The 17523-nt window shown below is 42.8% G+C and overlaps 1 pseudogene; it reads left to right on the top strand.

Moving 5' to 3' along the window:
• The first annotated feature begins 13350 nt into the window (after window positions 1–13350).
• LOC107117481 lies at window positions 13351–14352 on the top strand (annotated as a pseudogene).
• The last annotated feature ends 3171 nt before the right edge of the window (window positions 14353–17523 follow it).

Here is a 17523-nt window from a genome sequence, read left to right as displayed (position 1 = left end):
CAACTGGGAGGTTGGTTTGCAAACCGAACTAGTTTTATCAATTCATGACCCCTGCTTTCTACTCCCCACCACTGTGAAAAGTGACTATTTTTCACGTAGAGCAGAAAGTGTGGGTTAAATTGATTATAGCCATTTAAACCCTTGCTTTCTGTTCTTCATGAACAGAAAGTTCACAGAAGTTCATAGTGACTCTTCAGTTCACGAACATTGCTTCACAAGCCACGAACTGGCTGAAATTCATCACAAATTTAAGTTCGTGAGCCAGTTCGTGCTCATCCCTACTGGTAACATTCATGTTTCTGATTCTGAGGATACAGCCTATTCACAGACATTTTCTACATGTGTAGCCTTCAAGCTCATGAGCCAGCAATCACACATTGGTGGAAGGGTGGGGCCAGCATGCTGGTTCTTGTTCTCCCTCTATGTGCATTGATTTCAATACATGTAATATCATGTGCTGAGGGCTTCACTAATTGCCATATTCTGTCAGGAATGGATTCTTTCTCAGACTGACTTGGCCAGAGACATCAACAGTTTGTGCTTACTCATAGCTTGGCTTACTTGTCTGAGCCATTTGTAATTATTTCTCTACAGTGTTCTCTTTGCTTGTGGCATGCTGTGGTCCATTTCAAAGGGAAAAGCGGAAACTCTCCCATGCTTTGGCATTAGAAAACAAGGGGCCTTGGGTGTATGAGTTAAAATATGGCAAATGAAAACCCTACCAAATTCCTAAGTATGCCGGAACACTGTGCCAGCTACAGTACTTGGCTGGGGTGCGGGACATATTCAGTTTCTGTTATCCTGCCTGGTTTTCTCTCTCCCCTTCTCCTCAGCAGCAGTGTAGCCCAGGTGTGTGTCAGGAGCGACACAGTATTAAAAAGGAAAAGATAAGTCAGGACAGGTAAGCACTGAGAGGTTGGCAGAGCTATCCCTTTTCACTTCTTTGGAAGGTGAGCAATGACTGAGAAAGCAGAGAGTAAAAGCCCCCATCAATCCTGGGCACTTTTAGCTGCTTCTAAATAAGACTCAGTATTCATCAGCATGGCTTGCAGCAAGTGTTGCTCTTTTTCTTTTTTTTCTTTTTTCTTTAAAGCACAATGGAAGCTTTTTCTTGCATTAATATTTATATATTTATCGCATAAATAAAATAGTGGAATGGTCTAGGAGGATAACTATAAATAAAACAGTGGCACAGAGGGAAAGTGCCAAAGTGATAGCTCCTAATACCAGTTCTTTAATTAACAGACAAGCCTGCCTACTGCCAACAGAACTGTGAACTTAAGAGGAACAAATTTGCCACATGTCTGCTCCCAAGACATATTTAGATCTAGTGAGCAAATATGACAATTTAAGCCATGTATGATGGACCCCTTCCATTTCCCTCCCTCAGAGGCTAGATTTTCCTTCTGCTTTCCTGTCCCCTCACTGATTTAGCAGCCCTGGTAATGTGTTTTCTTCTCCCCTGAAGAAACTTTGGCTGCCCCACACTGTAATAAGATATATTTTGACTATTTGCTCAGCCCAGGAACCTGAGGGAAGGGATAGGACCACCCTTTAACTTAAGCCCTTAAAAATGGCACTTGAGACACTTTAAAATTTAAAAATACTGAAAGGTTTTATTTAACACTGAGGGGAAAGGTCAGGTGAAACCAGGGGTTGAAATTACTGAGGTTAAAAACTAGTACAAGAACAGACTTTTGATCTTATATATCAGGATAATGAGAGGTTCTTAATTTATTCACAGTTTCTTAGATCTTTGTATTGAGAGGCTTTTATTCCAGTGTTATCCCAAACATTCTAATTTACTTTATTTGACTAATCGCTGACTCTTTTAGTGCGCAGAAGGCTGGTACCCTCTTCCTAGTGCCCAGAACCCTTCTCTTGGAACACCAATACTCTTCTTGATTTATTCACTTACTTTTAAGGTCTCTACGGGCAGTTCCTAATCACACCAAAACAGGAATCTCTGTACTCCTCAGAGATAACTTTCCCTGTTTGACTGGGTAGGGAATCTTGTTCTCTCTCTAGAAGATCTATCCCTTTTCCTTTGGCCTGAATACCCAAACTTCCTTGCCAAACTCCGCCCCCAGTTCTCTGTCTGTGTTCAAATTGCTCTCAGCTAATGCTGAATTCAGACTGCATTTAGTCAAGACTGAAATCCAACTCTGTCAGCTATTCACAGATGGTCTCAGTACATGTCTCTTCTCAGTTAAGGCAGGAATCTGACTGAATCTCCTCAGCATTCAGGTCTCTCAAGGTTTGTTTGTTTTTTGCTCAGCTGATGCTAACCAATCAGATTGCTTAGAGCAGCCTGTCAGTCAAGGCTCTCTGGCTGGGAAAGAAGAATTAACCCTTCACAGTCCTTTAGTTGTTGGTACAGCATTTCTAAGCCTCTTAAAAGTGCAGTCCATAACACCACGGTGTGGTTTTCTTTTGTTTTTCAGAATTCTTCTCAGCCTTCCAAGGAATATGAAAAGACCTACACTGGAGAGACAGAGCATCTGATTTATGTGCACAAGCTTGAGGAATCCAATCACTGAGACTGCCAGCTAAAGGATCTCAGGGTAGGACCCTGAGGGTAGGACCCTGAGGGTAGGACCGAAATATCTAAGAATATTAGTGTCAGTCAGGAGCCAATTTTGACTGAAAATTGCCCATCTACTGCCCCATATAAAGTAGCCCATACATCTGTTCCATTTTTGACCAAGCAAATAGTGACAAATCAATTGGTGTAATAGGAGTTGAGGGAGTGGGATTAGTCCCTTTCAAATAAAAAGTTTGGGTCCTACCAGCTTTTCCACTATTACAAGAGGGAGAAGGTGCAATCTCACCAGCTTCCCCCTTCCACTACAGCACCACCTTACATGGCTTTTTATCCATATCCATTCCTAGTATCACCTTTTCAGAAGTCAAAAGGGGCTGGTCCTCTCTTTTTCAACATCAGAAAAACTGACAAGATCCAACATGTGGAATCTTAATGTAACATGTTTTGTTTTAAAATGATTATTCTGTACCCTGCTCTCAAGGGGGAATATATGGATATTTTAGAATAAAAATAATAATAATTCAGACTTGGGAAAACTAATTTTTGGCTATGGCCCTGGTCCTATCAGTATCACATTGGTTTTGTGTGCAAACGCACCACAGCCTAAACACAGGGTGCTTCTGGTGTCCTGTTCTAGTGTTATCCAACTTCCTGGATACAGTACAATATGGAACCGCTACCACTGTACCATTCCATTACCATCAAACTTTGGATCACCTCTGTTCATACCTGCATTGGTGTGTGTGTGTTAGTTAGAAAACCAGTGTCCCAATTCTTTAGTTTAGTTTAAGGATAGGCATAGGGGACAGGGCAGCCATGGTTCTTATGAAAGAGTAGGCTGCATTTGGAGGCCAACTTCTGTGAGTGGAGAGCCATGGAGTAGGAACAAGGTAGGCATGACAGATTTCCGTATGTGGGTTGCTGAAGGCTACTAAATTATGCAGTTCAGACTACCCTCATTATCCATTGCCCTGCCAGGGGTCTGGGAGTGTACTCCTTCCCCTTCCCTCCTGTGCTCACACAGCATGGGGCTGTGGTTTAGCTATCAGCATGCACTTCCCAACATTTATGTGGGAGGAGAAACTGATGGCCATTAACAGTGAGAACTGTATGTTATACTTTTCCTTCTTCAGACGGTGAGACCTAAAAGTAAACCTGGGAATACCAGTGCTAGGAGGCAACCCCAGAGGAAAAACCTTGGCCTCTATGCCCTGTTCGTTGGCTCTCTGATCCAACAGGGCTGTTCAAAGTAAAAAATACATGAAAAAAATAGCACATTCTCAGGTCAAACTTAGATACCTTAAGGGAGTGCATGCCAAAACTCAGGGCCTGATTACAGCAAATGCCCAGTTGTCTATTTAGAGATACTATTTCCAAACAACAGGTGGTGTCTGAATCTAGGGGGAGAAAGACAGTTAGGGAAAACCGTAAGACCTTCTCCTTTTGTCAGTGATTTGTGAGTTCCTTTCTAATTCTCCATGGTAGCCTGTTAACATGAATGGCAATTGTAATAGTATTTTTTGCAATCATTCATGTAGAAAGAGATTACTATCATATTTTCCCCAGACCAAGAAAAAGAACTGTCATGTTACGGTAGATATGGGGCATATTCAGAATGTTTATCTGGAAGCGAACATACCTACAGCCAACAATCAATCCTCTGAGCTTTCCAGTCTGCTAGTTCTTCGGGGCTTATAAAGAGGGGGGAAACCCTTCTATTAGAGCTTTATAAGCATTCCTCTCTTTTTTTTTGCTTCACTCTGCTCTGTTCCCAAGTCAAACATTACTCTTGAGCTGACAAGAGATGACAGGTATCCACTTACAAGTCAATTGAATCACAAAATAGTGTACTTTAGAGCCATAATGATTCAAAACAATGGTCAGCCTTCACCATAATTTAGTATATGGACATTCCACGATCCTACCTGCCTTTGGAGTTAACATGTCCTTTTGCGTCCCTTAGAGGACACAATGATGTAATTTGATAAGCCGTATTGTTTTCCCTGAAAAACAGGAAAACTTACAGTATCGTATATCTCAGTTGAAGCTTGATTACCTTCTGCCTAAAATGGGCTTTCCATTTTTTCTTAAGTGCCAGTGATTATCTACATACATTTTATTTAAACATTAGCTATATACTATTAAAGGAGCTGCGGTGGCTCAAGTGGTTAAGACACTGAACTGCAGGCTGTGGAAGGTCAGTAGTCTTGCAGTTCGAGACCCGGGTGCCGCATGATGGAGTGAGCTCCCATCTCTAGTTCCAGCTCCTGCCAACCTAGCAGTTCGAAAGCAAGAAATTGCAAGTAGATAAACAGGTACCACTTCGGTGGGAAGGTAACAGCGTTCCGTGCGCCTTGGTGTTTAGTCATGCCGGCCACATGACCACGGAAACGTCTTCGGACAGCACTGGCTCTTCGGCTTTGGAACGGAGATGAGCACCGCAACCCTAGAGTTGGATTCAACTGGCTTTCAAGCAAGGGAACCTTTACCTTTACTATATACTATTAGGATGCCAGGAATTAGGTCTCTCTCTCTCTCTCTCTCTCTCTCTCTCTCTTTTTATATATATGAGAGAGACAGAGAGAGAGACAGAGAGAGACAGAGAGAGACATTGGTACTTACTCCCAAGCATGTGTGGCTAAGATTGCACTTTTATAGCACAACCCAAGCCATGTTTACTCAGAAATATGTCTCACTGAATTCAGTTGAGCTTAGTCACTATTAAGTTTGTGTAGGATTGCAATAAGTGTGCATAAAACTGCAGCCATAATGACCATCATTGAATTTTTTACTTAAAATACTTATAACCTGCTTTTCCCCAAATGCGGGCTGAAGGTAGCTAACAAATCAATTCAGTGAAACAGTGATGACAAACAAAAACAACCCCACCCAGGACACCAGTCACCTCCCAAACATCATTAACAATCTTAAAAAACCCTCAAAACAACAAAAAAACCTTGATTCCCCCCCCCATAAACATCTCAAGAGAAGAAGCCTTCCTCACATCCTTGAGTAACCCATGACAGTGAAATTGAGGGTTCTGGCAGTGGGGCAGTGGACAGAGTTGTTATCTCTGATTCTTCATCCTTTTCTACACTGGTGCTTCCTTCTGTAAGAATGTGTGAAGGGCAACAGAATCTCTAAATGCCTGGGATTTTCAAAGAACAAATTCGATTCATATGGCATGTTCCACTACATCAGAGTGGGAAAGACTTCTCTAAAAATCCCAGCCTCACTGTGACTGGTGGTGTGTTTTCTCCTTGCCATTTTTGCACTAGTAAAAAAATTACAGATCAGATCATACTGATCACTTGTATGAAACTGCCTGCAAGTACAGCCCTTCTCAATACATCAGAGATAGAGCTAGCAACTTTTAGAGATGATCTTATGGACACTTTTCATCTCATAAATGACTGTAGTGAAAACAAAGACATTCCTTGCTACGCTGAAATGTTTGAGGAACCTCGGTGGACCTCACCTGAACTGAAAAAAACATTCAATTGAACACAGAGCAAGGAGTTACCATTAATTAGAATATGGATCTGCTCTTTTTTCTTGTTGAAAAACCACCAATATGTGTAGTCAAATATAATGGGAGCAAAGGTTACATACAATTTTTTTTCACTCAGTCATACCTAATTCCCTTTTTTACTCCAGTCCCCATCTCATATGGCTATTGTCTGTGCAGGTCTTATGCACATACTTTTTAGTTAAAGGAGACCCTTCTCCCGTTTTCACCACTGGAAGAGCTGGTTGGATTGAACCCAATATGTGGTCCTACACAATAACACCTGCAGCATCTGCCCCCTCCCTGTATTAAGGTAGCATGAAGCTCTAGAGGCCTCTTGTGTTAGTGTAGAAGGTGCTGGGATGTGCTCTAAGTTCCTGCGCTCTGCCGCTACCTTGCTCTCTCAGTGGGCAATATAGGTGGCAATGGCTGCAGATCAATCTCTGCAGCCATTGGGTATTGTCACAAGATCCAGATGACTATCCCTCGCTCTCACTGTTTCCCCAAGCCCTGCTGAAGCAGCCACTCTGGAGCCACATCTCCCCTGGGTAGCGGGGGCCTCAGACACCTAAGCAGGGGAGGGGGTTACCTTGTTGCATGCAGCACCTGCGGAGGGTGGGAGAGGCCGCCGTGAGACGTCTTTGGCTGGGGGTTCTGCTGGTGGCTGTTCTTCCATGACCCCTCGCCCCCAGGTAAGCAGTGGGGGACCCCGGAGGGGATCTTTGGGTGGCAGCAGGAGGCCCCATGGTGTGGGGGCTGGGGATGCCACACAGGTGGGACAGGTATCAAGAGTACTTCTCCAACCTCATTTATTATTTTTTTGTTTTGTGGGCCAAAAATGCCAGAGATTGACCTCACCCATTCTCTTATATAATGCACAATGTTTCCATCATCCACTCCTTTCTCAAAACTCTTGAGTCAGTGCCTTTATTTGTTGGCAGAGTTTAAACATGCAGAGGAATGGAGCACCAACGAAATTAGGGAGGGGATCTACAAACTATAGGAGAAAGGAAAGAAAACCCACTAAAACCCTCAGAGTTGGAGGTCATATACTGCTTATAAAAGTATTAGCTTAACAATATAAAAATTGCTTTTCTTAACATTGAGAGTGGTCAATCATCATCACCAATTGTGTTAACAAACCATCAAATCTGACTATATAAAGAGCATTCCAGGAGAATCGCTAACTGACTTAAACACAAATTTCAGAGAACAGTGGCATCTCATTTTACAATTGTTTTTCCCTCCTTCATTTAAAGCAAATTAATAATTAAATTTCCCTCAGTAGTTGTAACACAGTCAGTTTCTCTTCCCATGCTGTAATCTTCTTTCTTCTTAAACATTTTCCCTGTGGCCTTATCTTGCTGAAACTGGAACTGGTCATCTCAAAACAAAGTCCCTTTTTCTTTTTCAAGGACTGTTATCTGCTTGAATTCCTGCCTTCACTCTTAGAGATCATTCCATTTGTTACTTTTGGAAGCCAAACTTACAGAGAGTCTATCTGCCCTTTTGCCTGTCAGACTTATTTTGGATATATCCATGGCATACCCCTTCGCTTTCAGCTTTGCTTAAACATCTGGGTACAGGCCCCACCACTTGAATCTACTCATTAGATTCCCCTCTTGAATATTGGAAGTCCCTGTGATCAAAGGCTAGTCGCTTCTCCAATGTTAATACAGTCCCTTGAAAATAACAGCCAATATATAGCACAGTTCTTGTGAAGTACCTCATTTTTGCCAGCAGGGGGCAAACACTTAGCATCCAGCCTGAAAGAGTCTATGGTTACTTCTGGTCACATGGGCCAGTTGCTCTTCCACTTCCTTAAGAAAGCTTGGAACTCACTTGCCATTTAAAAACTTTTTTACTTTTTAGAGAATTTGCCAAAGTCCCGAAAACTTGCCCAAACGCTTATTTAGCTCCTGGAGTCTCTCTAATTCAGCCTATTGCTGCTTAAAACTCTGTCCCCACTACAAAGGCTTTTCTTTAATTGCTTATTTGTTCTTTCTGGGGGAGAGTCCCCTCCCCCCCTCGCTTTTAGTAAAAGGGGATTCGCTCATTCTCTGGTGTTCTCACTTTAACAGACTCACTCTTCAACGTCTGATCACTTGGATCTCGCCAGGTAATGATTTCAATGCTGTACCTCCAAGCGCTTGTCCCAGTGTGTGTAGCTTAGTCCCATTCGGGAGCATAGCGCAGAGACCTTCAGGGCAAAGGGAAGCCTCAATCTGCCAGCAGCATGCCAGCAGCGAGGCAACCATCAGCACCTCATGGCAAGGGACCCATTGCAAGAGTCCCAGGGGGGGGCGTGAACATTCACACCCCCTCTCATTGCGCTGGTCCGCGGATCACCCCCCAGGAGCTCCCTGGGGATGTGGCCACCATCAGCCTGCCAAAACCAGAAGTCCAGAAGAAATACATTCTAATAGAACAGAGGAGAGGGAGAGAGGCTTAAATAACTGACTAACTGCTGTGAGAGACAGGAACGAAGGGGTAAGGCTCAGTTGAAGCAGGAAGTCTCTAAAGAGCCAATCAGGAGACAGGAGGACATAATTTGAAATTTGTGGGAAGTCCCTAATCTAGCTGTACTAACTAGCAGTCTTCAGCTGTCCCCTATAGGTTGTTCTTCTTCAAGTTGATGCGCTTCAAGTTGATGTGATAGGCCTTGTATATTCCAATATTATTTATACAACTGTGACTTCACCTACCAGAGATAATAACAGTCATGTTACACATTAACAACAATTAGCAATGGGTAAACTTTCTCAGCCTCAGTTGAAATGGGTCTGCTTAAAACAAACTAATTTAACTTGATTTACATATGTCCAAGTTAGTTCATTTTAACCCAGATTTCCTAAGAAACTACATTTACCAGGAGTTTTGGTGCCATCTCTGCTACATTCACCACGAGCTGTAGTGCTGAATAAGGTTGGGGCCTGGGCTAAGATAATTTTCAATTTCACTAAGAATAAAGGGTTAGTGATGAATGCTTTCTGAGAATCTGCTGCTGTCTACAGAAAAGCTGCCTTCAGCACATAATTGGATGAAAGGAGACAGTGAAGTGTTACCGCAAGTGGCCTGTCTCGATATTGGGGGAAATTAGCTATGAGACAGAGGAGGCCAAAAGGGTACAAGGGATCGCACACCTATATATAAAAAGGTCCACTTCAGTATGAAGACTCCGGATTTAAAGAGTGTTCAATAGTTTTTAAAGAATATCCCTGCATACAATCACACTAAGCAATCAAAATATACACACCTTCCAGAACTAAGAAATAAAGAAGTGATGATAGAGATGCTTAAGGAGCAGTTTTAGAGGTTATACTACCTGCCCAGATGTGCAGATGTCCGTGCAGAAGAAAGTGCAAATGGCCAGCACTTCACACAGAGAAAAAGGAGACCCAAAGTAGAGGCTTTGGGGGTGTACCCTATAGTAGGCGCCATCAGAGTACACACTGAGGTGGGGCTTGCCCTCTATTTTTATAGGAATTTGAGGGGTGGTCTCCCGGGCCGGGCCTTGATGCGATTAATGACTGTTAATGGTCTTACTGGGGCAGACTGAATGGGCTTGATGACTATGGATGGTCCTACTAAGGTAGGTTGTATGGGTTCCCAGGCTTAGACAAAAGAGGGAAATGGGTCTCTGATAGGTGTCAGGAAGAATCATTGATGATGTAATCAGTTTGATTAATTTACCTCGGTATCTTGTTGGAGGGGGCAGGATGAGCAGGTGTGGAGACAAAAGTTTTCCACATAGGCATAAATATCACACAAAGAGGGTTACGTGAGGGTATGGAGACAGAGAAGGTTTTGCTGGATGTCTGCTGAATGGCTTTGGAAATGCAGATACCTACCTGAAGGAACTCACGGTCATTTCATATGCATACCTTTTGCTGGGTGGAGGGGGGGGGATTGGAGATTGCCCTTGAGGATGCCTTGTGTAAGCTTAGACTGGAACCCTTTGCTGAGCTATGGCTAGTTCTTTGGCACAAGTCAAGAGTGTCATCTTTGGCCTGGTTCTGTGGATTTCTGGTTCAGGTGAAGTGCCCCACTGTTGGGGCTACCCCATGAGTAAGACAGCACCTCTGAGCTACAAAAGACACACAATCTTATTTTGTATTCTTTCTGAGGGAAGACTTTCTGGAAATAATGCAGCTCACATAATTCATCAGAGCATTACAAGCTGGCAAAACTCCTAAAAATTAGACAGTTTTGATGCCATTTGCAATATCAACCTTTGATTCTTTCTGAGATGATCTCCATGCTTTGAACATGCCTTAGGATCACTCCTAATCATGTAAACAACTTGTCACAACTCTACAGAATAGGTTTAAGGGGCTTCAGCCTTCTATCCATCTCAAAAGCCTGCTGATGAGTGATTTTGAATGGACTGTGTTTCCCTGACATGAACTTCAGCTTCGCTAAGGCAAAGTAAATGTCATAACATATTCTGTTCTACAGCAGCCATTGGCAAATAACTGGCATCTGTTTTTTGTTGTCTTGGTGCAGTTGTGCTTTTCAAAACAGAAGCTTCCATTTTCTCAATTATTTCCTTGTTAATTCAGGTCCTGTGGGGAATCAAAGAAGTTCTTAAAGGGGAAAAAAATGAAAACACATTGTGGCTAAGATTGCAGGAGGCATAAATTCTACCTTGCTCTGATTTGGATATTTTCCATAAGAAGTCCTGCATAATATCCCATAAGAGTGGCTGCCTTAACATTTTTGTGGTGGGATTCATCCATGCAATGGAATTGTTTTTTTAATTCCATTCTTTGGGACTAGAAGGTCTGGGGAATAAACATCATTTTAGAAAGGCCTCCCTTGCCAATCATTGAAAATGTCTAGGAACTGACTTACTGCTCGTGAACATGTCCCTACCCAGGTTTGCATTTCTCTCAAATGACCAGGCAATGGATTGATAACCTGGCTTTTATTTTACACCCAAAGTGACAGACTTAGTTCTGAATGATATTGTACCCTCTGATGGTGATGAACAATTGGGGAAAGGGTAGTGAATTTTTTTTTCTTCCTCTCTATCCCAAGTGCCTACTTCTGGAGCCAGAAGACTGCCTGTTGGCACCGTGTCACCATATCTTGGCCAAATATTTAGAGCTAAGTTGAACTGGAAGAAATTTGATCAGGGTATTTTAACTTCCTTTCAAGATATCCTCATACTGAAGGATGGAATTTTGGGGTGCTCAATGTAACGTATGTTTTCTCTTCTTTCCATTTTCAAGTAAGATAATTTACAGAAGTCTATTTAATAATAAGGGAATGCAATTTACAAAGTCCTTGTGTTACCCACCAATTAACACAAGGACTTTGTTACGTGTAACAAATTTAGAATCCAGTGACACCTTTAAGAGCAGCAAAGGTTTATTCAAGGTTTGAGCTTTCGTGTGCACACTCTCAGTTGGTGAAAGACATGCTCTGCCACAAATACAACTAGGCCATTTCAAGAAATCCACAAGCCATGAACATGATCATTAGGGGGAACTGCCACTCCATTTAGAACAAGCTAAACACCACCTGTTTACCCCATTGATCCTCTCAGTGTCTTATCTGGAGTGAGCATTGTTAGCCTTCAATCAAGCACATTGTCAATAGAGACGTAACACTTGTGTACAAAGCTGTTTTCTTTTTGTAGTCAAATGTTCTTATTCCATTTATCTTACTTACATCCTCAAAACCTACACATACTATAGACTACTCATGGAAAGCTGTCAATAAAAGGCCACCTGTTGCATACTGGGTTCAATGCATAGAGAAGACAGACGCTCAGTGATTAGCAGCTCATAGTTTACTGGTACACAACACAACACACTATACTGGCCAGAGCGGTCAACTATATACAGTCCCGGGGGCACACCCACCAGTCCCATTGGAAGGTTTGAACTTCTTGCCACAGTTCTGATAGGTGCTAACTGGAAGGCTCAGGTTCCTAGTCCCGATTGTTCTTACGGAGCCAAGCTCGGGTTGCATACCCCTGGCGCCTAGTGGCAGTCAGCAGACATAACACCACCCATCTAGCTAGTATTGTTCAGGAAGGAAAGACAGGTCCCAGAGCATGGTCCAGGGAAGGAGCAGCTGAAATGGAAGAGAAAGCATGGCCTTAGCTTATGGCTGCCTAAATCCTCATTGCAAGGCAATCAATTTTGAGACTGTGTTTAGAAATTTAGCCATGTGGAAGAAGAAATGATGCATATTATCACATCTTCAATGTGAGCAGGGCACATGTTCATGAGAAGATAGTGACTCAATCTGATCTGGACTGGCACAAGTGTACTCAATCACATTTTGCAGACCCTAGAACAGCAGTTGTGATTATGCCTGTACCCAGGGGTCGTTTCGTAGAAAAAGAGCTAGGGGAACTCATTAGCATAACTCATTAGCATATGCCACACACCCTGACATCACCGGAAGTGTGTCATAAGGCCACACCCCCTGACATCACCAGAAGTGTGTCATAAGTCGAAATAAAAAAGTAAAAAAATAAATAAGGCCACACACCCCCCCCCCAACGGTCCCAGCCGCCGCCGCTGGCCTTGCAGCTCCACTGCCGAGCCCCATGAGGGGCCCAGCGGTGGACCTGCAAAGCCGGCGGGAGTGCAAGGCCCTCCCTGGCAGGCAGGGTTGGGGAGAGGCAGGGGGGAAGCAACTTACCCTCCCTCTTCTCCTGCCTCCTCCTGGGTGAATGAGGGCCGGAAGCAGGGCGGCCGGAAGCAGGGGGCGGGGCTTCGTCATGTGCCCCGCCCCCGTACCTCACCTGGGGGAACTGCAATCCCCCGCGATCCCCCCTGAAATGACCTCTGTCTGTACCAGAGGTGGTTAAACAGTTCTAGGTAGGAGATCCAGATTTGTAGCAGTTTCTCCCTAGTAGCGGTAATTCTCATGCAACAGCCCCTATCTGGTTTGCGTTATTTAGAACGGAGGTGCAGTGAGATCCTGATGAAGGTATAAGGAGATCTCCCCACACAGGAGATCCTGATACTTTGCAAGTTTTGGTAATCAACTTGTCACAAAAAGGAGATACTTACCAAGTAGAAGATTCTGACATGTAGCAAAACTGTTAGTCTGGTGTCTTATCCACTTTTTAGTTGCAATTTATGAGCTCTGTGCTATATTCAGGGCCAACCCAAAGTTTTTGGGGTGCCCTAGGTGAACTATGATTTTGGTACCACCTACTCAACAGAGAGAAAAGTGAGATGTCTAGACAAATCTTTTATTTACTGGGCATTCAAAATGAACAATGTAACTCTTCCACTGTGACATTGTGGTGACCGGTTGTGAAGTCTTCGCTATGTCCTCCCATAAGATGTTCAAGATCAAATGGTTTCTTGCTAAGAAGCAGGAACAGAACCGGCCCTTCCCACAATGGATCTGTATGAAAACTGGCAATAAGATCAGATAGCACTCCAAAAGGAGGCACTATGAAGAAAGGTTAAAGTGCTTTGGGCTCTTTAGCTTGTAGAAATGACGGCTGAGGAGTGACATGATCAAGGTTTATAAGATTATGCATGGGATAGAGCAGGTATCCTAAAAGAATCCTAAAAGAAATCAACTCTGACTGTTCCCTGGAAGGCCAGATAATGAAACTGAAGCTCAAATACTTTGCCCACCAAATGAGAAGGGAGCACTCACTGGAGAAGACCCTGATGCTGGGAAAGATTGAAGGTCAAAGAAGACGGGGACGGCAAAGGATGAGATGGTTAGACAGTGTCATAGATGCAACGAACATGAATTTATTTATTTATTCATGAACATGAAATTGAGCAAACTTCAGAGGACGGCAGAAGATAGGAATGCCTGGCGTGATCTGGTCCATGGGGTCGCGAAGAGTCAGACTCAACTGTGCGACTGAACAACAACAAGAGCAGGTAGAGAAAGTAGTATTTTTCTCCCTTTCTCACAATACAAGAACGCATGGGTCATTGAGTACAAGAAATTGCTGAGCAGTCAGGTTAGATCAGATAAAAGGAAGTACTTCTTCACTCAAAGAGTGATTAACACATGGAATTCACTGCCACAGGAGGTGATGGTGGCTACAAGCATGGAGGGCTTCAAGAGGGAATTGGATAAACATATGGAGCAGAGGTCCATCAGTGGCTATTAGCCACAAGGTATAGATAGGAACTCTGGGGCAAGTGATGCTCTGTATTCTTGGTGCTTGGGGGGGGCAACAGTGGGAGAGCTTCTAGTGTCCTGGCCCCACTGATGGACCTGATGGGTCATTGGCCTGATCCAACATTGGCTTCTCTTATGTTCTTATGTTCACTGGAGAAGGACCAAGCTAGGCCTGTAGACAGAAGCTGCTCCAACCCTTGTGGCACATCTTGTTCTGCATCGAGACCTCAAATGGCCCTTTGCTACCAACCTGCCACAGCGCTATTTTCAAAGCTGACTCACATTATGCATATTTTCTTTTATAAACCTTTATTTTCAGAAAGGGTTTTTTGAAAAAATTAAAACCGAATAATGGGGGGGAAATGAACAACGTAAAAATAAAAATAGATAATCTCTTCAAAAACCCTCCATGCTTCATCATGGCAGCTATAGAAACCCAGAGTCAACAAGTAATAGAAATGCTGGAAGTCAGTTAATGTCAAGCTTCTCTTCAAGCCAGTGGTAGCCGCTCGTGTTGTCTTTTTGGTGTCTCAAAATCTGTCATTCTAGGCAATTGCCTAGGTTTGCCCAGTGGTTGGGACAGCTCTGGCCATATTCAGTTTTATTCCAGCTGTTGGTAGCTTGACACAGGAGTCATGCAATCCACCCAAGCAACACTATTTGGAAAATTTTGTTCAAAAAAGGATTTGCTTCTAGGTGTTAATGCTGCATTTTGTAAAGCTGAAGAGCCATCCAAATGTTGTAATGGCTTCATTTTAATTCAACACTGGCTGTGCCTTGACCCCAGAAGAACACTTTCTGAAACAAATCCTAAGATTTGTTCATCCACAGAGTGTAGTTTACTGCTGTATTTAATTAAACATTAAATGAAAGCTCAATTAATTAGGATCTGTGTTTGTTTATGAAGCAAAAAAGTCCCCTTGATACTTATTAGAAATATATCAGAATCTGTTTCTAATGTTGAAGATCAGAGAAAAATGCCTTTATGGCTGACTTCAGGAATTCTTTTGGCGGAGCATGAGGCCATTAATAGTCATTAGCACACTTTCAAATGTATTGCCAGAGTGGTAATAAAATCAACACCTCCTCGTTTTCATATTGAATCACCGCCAGAGTGCATTTGGTCTTGTCACTACATAGCAATGCATGTGATACTTAAGATATCAACAGAAACACTGAATAAAAACATAATTTCTTTATCAAGCCGAGCCATGTTGCGATTTGATAAGGAACCAACTTTATTATTCAGATGGTAAGCAAAATGGCATAATTAAAAATGGGGGACAGATGACAGCCTCTCCGCTTTCAAGCCCAAAAGATTTTCTTCAATTATAAGAGCATCTTTGATTGGGCAGAACAGGGAAAGTAACTATAGCCCTGAGGTCTAGCTTTTCCTGTGGATATCATGCTAATGTCCTGGCCCTCTGTTATCTAGATCAGGCATGGCCATGTTCTGTATTCTCTGGGATTACTCAGTTCTCCAGAGAGTAGTCTGAGGGATGCACAAATCCATCTCTCCATTGGTGATACTCTGTAGTAAATGTAGGCACTACCAGGATGGCTTGTGCTTACAGGTATGCTCATGAAAGCCAATGCCACAATAAATTTAGGGTGCCAAAAGACCCTCTATCATTTTGATACCAGCAGCTAACTAACAAGGGTATGTCTCTTGAATTTATCAGTGAGACGTATAACAGCATGGAATATCTTTCTTGCCCCTTCTGGAACCAAACATTTTCTTACAAGTGAAATTGCCTGCCAGCATTTCTCCATACCTTCATTAAAATCTAGTGGGGTTGTTAGGAGGCCAATGAAATAGATCCAGAGGCCAAATCTGACTACTGCCAGTTGTCCATCCCCATGTTGTTACCACAACTACTTGTTTCTTGGCCTAGTCTCCTGCAGCCTCCCTTCCCTTAAGAATACCCCTGTTGGATCTTTCTGTTTCATGACTACTTTCCCCAACCTAATTCTTTTTGCATCTGTGTCTTTTCAGTGAGCGCCCCACCCTGTCTGCAAGGTGCTAACATTTCTTTCTTCATAAGCCATAACCTACCACAATGCACAACAATATTCTGCTACCAAAAGAATGGGGAATTTGGGAGTGATTTGTGCACACTGCAATCATGACTGATTTTCCTTTTTTGTAACGAGCTGGAATACAATTTGCTTATAAAGTTCATTTTTGCTTTTCTTTTGCCTATCACAAATAAATGTTAGAAATGCTAACATAAAGCAAGGACGGAATGAAAAAACTCATATATCAAGCACACAATGTTTAAATCTGACCTAAGCACACACCACTGCCTGTTAGTTTAATTGAAGCTACACAAACATGCTTAAGAGTTACTGACCTTTGCTCTCCATTTCAACTGACTCTTTGATTATGATCCCACTTTTGCCTCTTATCAAGTGTTTGTCTCTTTACGAACTCTCTGATTGCCTGATTTCTCCCCCCCACCTCCCTTTTTTTCCTTGTCTCTCTTTATTATCTGATATAGCTTCTTCTTAAGTCCCTGACATTTCGAGTGAGGGTCACTGTATTTATGCAGTGCCAATATCTTGAGAATATATTCATATGTGTTGAGTATGCTCTTCACCATTGTTCTGCAAATTAGGTGACATGAAACCAAATAGTGATAATGTGCTGTTATGATTAAGGTTAATAAGTTTCTGATTATCTCCATAGAATACAATTGCAGACACATTATTTAAGTGGTTTTGGCTGTGTTAAACTAAATGATGAAGAAACCTTACTTGTTTGTGTTGATAAAAAGCTTGTAATGTGTCGCATAAATATTAAGCACTGCAAACATGACTTGTGTTATTTTCCTGCTGGAGTGCAGGAAGGATAGACTTGACAACTCTGGAGATCCTCCATTGACTCTTGGCTCTAGACAACAACCCCAAACCTCATTAATGTGGTTAGTATTGTGGGACGGTGCCCTGGGATCAGGTTGCTCCAATCTGTGACCTTGGTCAAGAGGCTCTACAAGGATGCTGTGGGTTATGCGGAAGACATGTTCAAGCTGTACTGTCCAGGTGATTGTTCTTAGCGACATGGGAGACAAGGGTTGACCCCAAATCTCTCATCTGGTCTTTTCTGAGTCCCATCTACATCTCAGTTGATTTATAAGCCATGCTCTGTGTTAATTAGAATTAGAATTAGTGGTAGCCTTGCTCATCAATGCAGTGAGCTAATGGACTGGATCCAAAGAACAATGAGTAGTTCTCTAGTCACAGAACGATTTTTCTGTCTCCTTCTATAGAGCCCTGTACTAACCCAAAAAGTTTCTCCCAAGAGCTGGAGGGCCCTCAAACATTGTAGAATGTAGCATGGGGGCTGAAG

The sequence above is a fragment of the Gekko japonicus genome, unplaced genomic scaffold, assembly GCF_001447785.1.
Source record: "Gekko japonicus isolate JY-2015 unplaced genomic scaffold, Gekko_japonicus_V1.1 scaffold1060, whole genome shotgun sequence".
NCBI lineage: Eukaryota > Metazoa > Chordata > Lepidosauria > Squamata > Gekkonidae > Gekko > Gekko japonicus.
The sequence above is the reverse complement of the archived record's forward strand: the minus strand, read 5'-3'. Positions and strand labels throughout refer to the sequence as shown.